Here is a 7,233-nt window from a genome sequence, read left to right as displayed (position 1 = left end):
TTTCATTGAGCATAAATTCTTGAGATAAATAAGAAAGATACTGTTATGTTCCATTTTCAGGAAAAGGAAAAAAAAATTGGAAAGGAATTAGCCTAAAAGGAGTCTCTAAGTCTGTGTTTATGTGTAAATTTTTAACTAACTGTCTTACATTAAAGGATGTAGTCCACTTGTGAATGCTAACTTGTTAAAAATGCTTTCTTCAATAACTTTTTCTTTCTTTTAAATTTTTTACTCTTATATCCTCTCATAATATCTCACTTAAAACATACTATTTTTGAAATTTTACATGCTACTAATGTACTTTTGTTTTGTAATTGTGTGTTTAAAAGTTATATATCAGCTGTAAAACTTTTCAGTTTCATACTTAATATTTTTGCCTTTAAATTTAATCTACTATAATCCACTAAATTAAAAAAATTTTAGTGGGAAAGAAATTGGACTTCGTAGCCTTAGAATAATTTATATCAAATACTACAGTACATGAAAGAATAGCCATTTGAAAACTGCTTTAATTTTACAGTAATTAAAAGTTTTGAAATAGCCCAAAGCAAAAACATCGTAAAAGAAATACAGCTAATTGTATAGTGAGGAACTAAATAATGTGATATAACTGTACCACAAGCCAGGTTTGTAGAATAATAATGGTTTACTGTGATGAAGGATGCAGACCAGATTTTCAAAGCAAGTTTTTTTTTTTTTTAAAGATTTTATTTTTCCTTTTTCTCCCCAAAGCCCCCTGGTACATAGTTGTCTATTTTAGTTGTGGGTCCTTCTAGTTGTGGCGTGTGGGACACCACCTCAGTGTGGCCTGACGAGCAGTGCCATGTCCGTGCCCAGGATTCAAACGGGTGAAACCCTGGGCTGCTAAAGCAGAGTGCGTGAACTTAACCACTCGGCCATGGGGCCGGCCCCCAAAGCAAGTTTCTTAACACCTAAACATTTCTTCAGTATTGTAGAAGATGGTTAGATGCAGAAGATGAGGGCGCTGGGGAGCTTTAGAGGGCTTCACATATTCTCAGGAATTATTCTCAGATTATCAAATTAACGTAATGACTTTAAAAATAGTATAATGACATTTTGAAATGCCTTATTGTTTAAGGATCTGCCAGAATAGGGGGTGCCTCCTTTTCTCTAGGAAACATCAGATTTGATTATTTTAAGGCAATGTTAAGAAATCTTCATTATGTGGAGAGGTATTTTTTGACTTTTTACTATTTGAACTTTATGATAAATTTTAAAATTAAACAAGTAATGATCAGGAAGTTACAAATGAGATTTTTAAAAAAATAGAAGCATAGCTGTTGTAATTTTGCTCAAGAAATATATTTATCACCAACTGAAAATATGAGTCAAACTAATAATTTATTATGAGATAGCTATGATAATGGCTTTAGCCCTTTAAGATAGCCAAATTTTAAATACTTTAGGTATTAAGTTTTCAGTTATTTATTTTCTTCTGGAATTCTTAAAATCCAAAGATCTCTTTTTGAAACCAATATGAGCTATCACGTATCATGCATGTCATATTTGCAAATCAATAAAAACTTTACAAAAGACATAGTTTATCAAGTGTTCTTAGTCGCTGCTGGGAGAGGGGAGAGGATGGAGGCAATCTGATAGGGACATCTAATAAATTCAGCAGACACAAAAGGATTTGGTCCCTAGTAATCAAATGTAAAACTGCAATAGCAGATGCTAGGAAGTTCTAAAATTCTAATTTAGGTTCATAGGTTTTCTTCTTATCAATTCATGAAATCTTTTTTTTTTATTTTAAAGATTTTATTTTTTCCTTTTTCTCCCCAAAGCCCCCCGGTACATAGTTGTATATTCTTCGTTGTGGGTTCTTCTAGTTGTGGCATGTGGGACGCTGCCTCAGCGTGGTCCGACGAGCAGTGCCATGTCCGCGCCCAGGATTCGAACCAACAAAACACTGGGCCGCCTGCAGTGGAGCACGCGCACCCAACCACTCGGCCACGGGGCCAGCCCAATTCATGAAATCTTTTGTTGAGTACCTGTACTGGGTTGAATTGTGCCCTCCAAAATGATATCTTTAATCTTAATTTCCTTTACCTGTGAAGGTAATCTTATTTGGAAGAAGAGTCTTTGTAGACGTAATCAAGTTAAGATTCTCTTTATATAGCAGTCCCCTCTGATCCATGGTTTTGCTTTCTGCCATTTGTTACTAACACTAAATGGAAAATTCCAGAAATAAACAATTCATAAGTTTTAAATTGCACGCTCTTCTGAGTAGCGTGATGAAATCTTGTACTGTCCCTCTTTGTCCTGCCTGGGACATGGATCATCCCTTTGTCCAACAATCCATGCTGTGTATGCTACCCGTCCTGTCACTTAGTAGCTGTCTCAGTCATCAGATGGATTGTCATGGTATCGCAGTACTTGTGTTCAAGTCACCCTTATTTTATTTAATAATGGCCCCAAAATGCAAGAGTAGTGATGCTGGCAATTCAGATATGCCAAAGAGAAGCCATAAAGTGCTTCCTTTAAGTGAAAATGTGAAAGTTCTCAACTTAATAAGGAAAGAAAAAAAAATCATATGCTGAAGTTGCTAAGATCTACGGTAACTTTTATTACGGCATATTGTTACAATTCTTCTATCTTATTACTAGTTATTGTTGTTAATCTCTTACTGTGCCTAATTTATAAATTAAACTTTATCATAGATATGTATGTATAGGAAAAAACATAGTATATATAGGGTTTGATACTATCCATGGTTTCAAGCCTCCACTAGGCGTCTTGGAACACATCGCCCGTGGATAAGGGAGGACTATGTATGAAGAAGGAAACTGGGACACAGAGACACACAGAGGGAAGACAGCCATGTGAAAAGGGAGGCAGAAGTAGGGTTAAGATGCCACAAGCCAAGGGATGCAAGGATTGCTGGCAACCACCAGAAGCTGAAAGAGGCAAGGAAAGATTCTTCTGGAGAGCATTTCAGAGGGAGCATGACCCTGCCGACACCTTGATTTCAGACTTCTGTCCTCCAGAAATGTGAGACAATAAACTTCTCTTGTTCTAAGCCATCCAGTTTGTGGTAATTTGTTACAGCAGCCCTGTGAAACCAATATGGTACCCAACTACCTACCAAGCACTGTTACAGCAGTAAATAAAACAGATCAGGTCCCTCACTTCATGGTGCTTACATAGATAGTGGTGAGGGCGGGCAGACAATAGACACATACATTTCATTATATTTGAATGTATATTTTTATGAATATATAATATATTCATAATTAAACCATTATAATAGAGATATGGGATGTATAGGGGCAGAGGAGATGGCTGTTATTTTATATATCATATCCAGGGAAGGTATCTCTGAAAAGGTGATATGTGAACAGACCTGAAAGATATGAGGGAGCAAACGATGGACATTTTCAAGAGGAGAGCATTCCGGATAGGGGGAACAGCAAGTGCAATTTCCCTGAGAAATAAATGTATTTTGGTGTGATCAAGGAATACCAAAGCAGCTAATACGGCCATAGGAAAGGGGACAAGGGGGGGAATAGGGGAAAGGAGGTGCGAGGGAGTGAGGTCTTGCAGATTATGTAAAACCTTGTAGATGGACGACTGTAAATTCTGGTTTGCCCGGGAAAGGCTCAGTTTAGACTGTTGTCCCAGTGTCATTCTCAAAAATGTTCTGATTTGGAATACTGGAATCTTCCAGTGGTGGCTGGGACCAGATGGCAGCAACAGAGGTGCTAGAGGTGGTTAGATGTATACATTTTGACTGTAGAGCCTTTCTTTGAGAAAGCTACTTTGCCTCTCTACTCTAACTTCCTTTAGTTAACAGTAAATATTGTAATTTCTCTTCTAAAGGCATCCTGAAGATTAGCTTATGGCAGAGCCATGAGATTACATGTGTTGACTGTGTCAGCAATTTTTTAAAAATGTTTAATTGGCATATATTAATGTATTAACATAGAGGTAGCATTCATATAAAAACAGATTGTTGCTAAATTGTTTTCTCTCGTTAAATAAGCTACAAATTATTTTTAATCTATTTCTCTTGGCACTTGTTTCAGTATAAAAGGCTACAATGATTTCAAGTGAATTCTTTCTATCTAATCATGTGTATTAATTTGAAACATATGAAACTACCATTTTTGTAGGTTAAAAGTGTTCAAACATATGTTTTTTCTTATAGTTTAACCTAATATGTTAAGAAAGAAACAACCAAATACTAAGGAAAGAGGCTCAGGAGACTTAAGGGGGCCCTGGAGACTGCACGTCACCTGACACACCTGTGTTTATTTTCTTATTTTTCATGGTGAAGGTTAGGAAATAAAATCCAGGAACTGATTATATTATGGTAGAATGTTTCATGATCCTCAGACGCAAATACAATAGTCTGGTTACGAATAACTGTTTTCCTCATTTTTCCAACCCACATGCTGGACTTATGGAGGTGAGCCCTTCTCCCCTGCTGGGTCTCTGAATGTGAGTGATCTGCAGCCTTGCAGAGGTACATTCTATCGGGCTGGCGACTCTGCTCTTCTGTGTAATGCCCCAGACCATGCCTGCTGTTTGGCATCTTTGTGGGAGTAGAGCAATTGTACCAAAGGCGCACTCAGCAATTTTTTTCTGTCATTATTAAAATAATATTCTCACAATTGTGTAGGAAGATACTAAAACATGCCGTAGGTCTGTAATTTTCTGGTGATAGAGATTAGAAGAATAGAATCCATTAGATTTTCAAAATTTTAAGAATTTCTAAGAATGGTTAGAAAATGTGTGCTGGAACTTTCACACTCTAGTTCATTTGTTTCAATTAAGAAGACTTCTTTACAAATACACTTTTCCTGCTGTAATTCAGTTTAAATGGATGGCTATTATTTCTTAATAAAATCCCTGACTATTGATTTATAATTGATCTAACCCTTTGCACTATTCAATGTTTAAAAAAATTCAGGCACAATAAATAAGGGATAAATTTTGTTCTGATGTTTAGCAGTTGAAAGATGCTAGATAATTTTTAACTGATATGAAAAGGTACCTCACAGATATACCTATATCTGGTTTTAATTGGTGGTAAAATATATATAACATAAAATTGACCATTTTGACCATTTTTAAATATACAGTTCAGTGGCATTAAGTTCATTCACAATGTTGTGCAACCATCACCGCCATCCATCTCCAGAACTTTTTGGTCTTCCCAAAATGAAATTCTGTATCCATTAAACAATAACTTTTCATTCCCCCCTCCTCCCAGCTCCTGGCGACCACCATTCTACTTTCTGTCTCTATGCACTTGACTGCTCTAGGTACCTCATATAAGTGGGATCTTACAGTATTTGTTCTTTGGTGTCTGGTTCATTTCACTTGGCATAATGTCTTCAAAGGTTAGTATTTCATTGTGTGTATATATCACATTCTGTTCATCCATTCATCCATTGGTGGACATTTGGGTTGTTTTCACCTTTTGGTTATTGTGAATAATGCTGCCATAAATATTGGTGTACAAATATCTATTTGAGTCCCTGCTTTCAATGATATCTGATTTTTACAGTATGGAGGTTTATTTTTTTTCCTAAAATTAGAATTTTTAAATCACAATTTTACCACAAGTTTACATAGTACTGAACAATACGTTAACTGAGAGAATTAGCAATAGTATTAAAATCCAATGATAATTACCTTTCTATCTTGAAAAAGGGTAAATAATTCCGAAGCAGGTCAGTGTAGCAGAAAACGCTAACCTTGAAGATATTTATGATTCAAGTAGGAAAATACTACATATATTTTATAAACAAATAAGATAAGCTCTGGTCGTCCACAGAGAACTGTTTCTTCTTCATGATCTTTAGAGAGCATTATTCACCATCTCAGCTTTTTGTAGGAAAAATCAGTCTTAAGTTTCCAATGAAATACTATTTAAAATTATTGACATTTAGTACAGACAATAGTAGCTATATTGACAACCTAGATTGTTTTTTCAAATATGATTTATGGAGTGTGGTTATTGAAGGTAATTGGATTTTTTTTTCTTTTTTCCTCCTACTTTTTTCCTATCTTTCATTTTGATGGAGAAAAGGAGGCACATGTTTTAGAGACTTGTATTTTGTTAGGCCTTAATTGCATATAATTATGTTTAAATGAACACGATTAGACCACTGGTATAGCTAAATCTATAAGAAAATAAATCCTACTGTAGCAGTGTTTGAGTACCATGCCTAATTTGAAAGGTGGAAATGTCTTCATTCCTTATATATCTAAGGTAAATTATTGTAATTGTAGTAAGAATTTATTCTTCTGCAGGCTCTTTATTCACAAATGGAGTCTTGACAGGCGTCCAATGGTAATGACAGGTCCTTCCATGAACTCCCAGACAAAGGAAACGTGGAACTACCCCCAGGATCAGAATGAAAATGGATTTGTTTATAACATCACACGTCTTTGGTTGAGGGTATTCATTTCAACCTGAAGTGTTGCTAACTTTGTAGATCTGACCTCCACATCTGCAAATGCAAAGTTCAGGACACGACAGCCTTGAAACTGATGGCTCTTTAGTGCAGTCGGTGGTGGCATCTTAAAGACGATGATTTTACCTTTCGTGACAACAATAAAGGCTACCTAGGAAAGTTTTTCTAAATATAATTCCAAGATTATTTTATCAATAAAAATATTAATTGATAGCAAACCTATTCACCTTTTCTGCTCCACTTGCTCTTGTTTCTGTTCGTTTGCCATTTTCTTCTCACCTTAGTTCTATCTTATTTAAAAGCTCGTGGGGTGGGGGTGTCTCTTTTTTACATTGGAGAACATTTAAAATGCCGTAATTAAACTTAATTTTTTCTACATTTTAATATAAGCTAATATTTTAAATACAATTAAATATATTTAATATAAGCTATATATAAAAGAATCTAGTATACATAACACCTGGCATTAAGTAGGTACCCAATACATGTTTAAATTTTAAAGAAAAATAGTTACTAAAATAATAGAAAGAGTGAAATACCAGTTTTCCTAAATTGTTGCTACAAATTGTATCATATGAATGTATTAAAGAATGACTTACTGAAAAAAACAGGTCTATGAACGCTTATTAGAGCTTTTCTGTAATGAGTAATTGTATGTGTTCTTATGTTTTATCTAATTTCTTTGCCCATTTAGCCATGTAATTTACTCAGCACGTCTGTACATTTTGATTATTTTGTTTACAATGTTGGATAAGAGGGTTAAGTCATAACAAATAAATTACACATT

General features: G+C 35.0%; 1 protein-coding gene across 2 annotated transcripts in view; it reads left to right on the top strand.

Moving 5' to 3' along the window:
• Positions 1-7,233, top strand: part of FGL1 (fibrinogen like 1) — a 40,475-nt gene that overhangs the window by 8,916 nt on the left and 24,326 nt on the right. The gene's annotated exons all lie outside the window — the stretch shown is intronic.

This window comes from Equus quagga, chromosome 22 (assembly GCF_021613505.1).
Source record: "Equus quagga isolate Etosha38 chromosome 22, UCLA_HA_Equagga_1.0, whole genome shotgun sequence".
NCBI classification, from domain to species: domain Eukaryota; kingdom Metazoa; phylum Chordata; class Mammalia; order Perissodactyla; family Equidae; genus Equus; species Equus quagga.
This window is presented reverse-complemented; position numbering and strand designations above follow the sequence as displayed.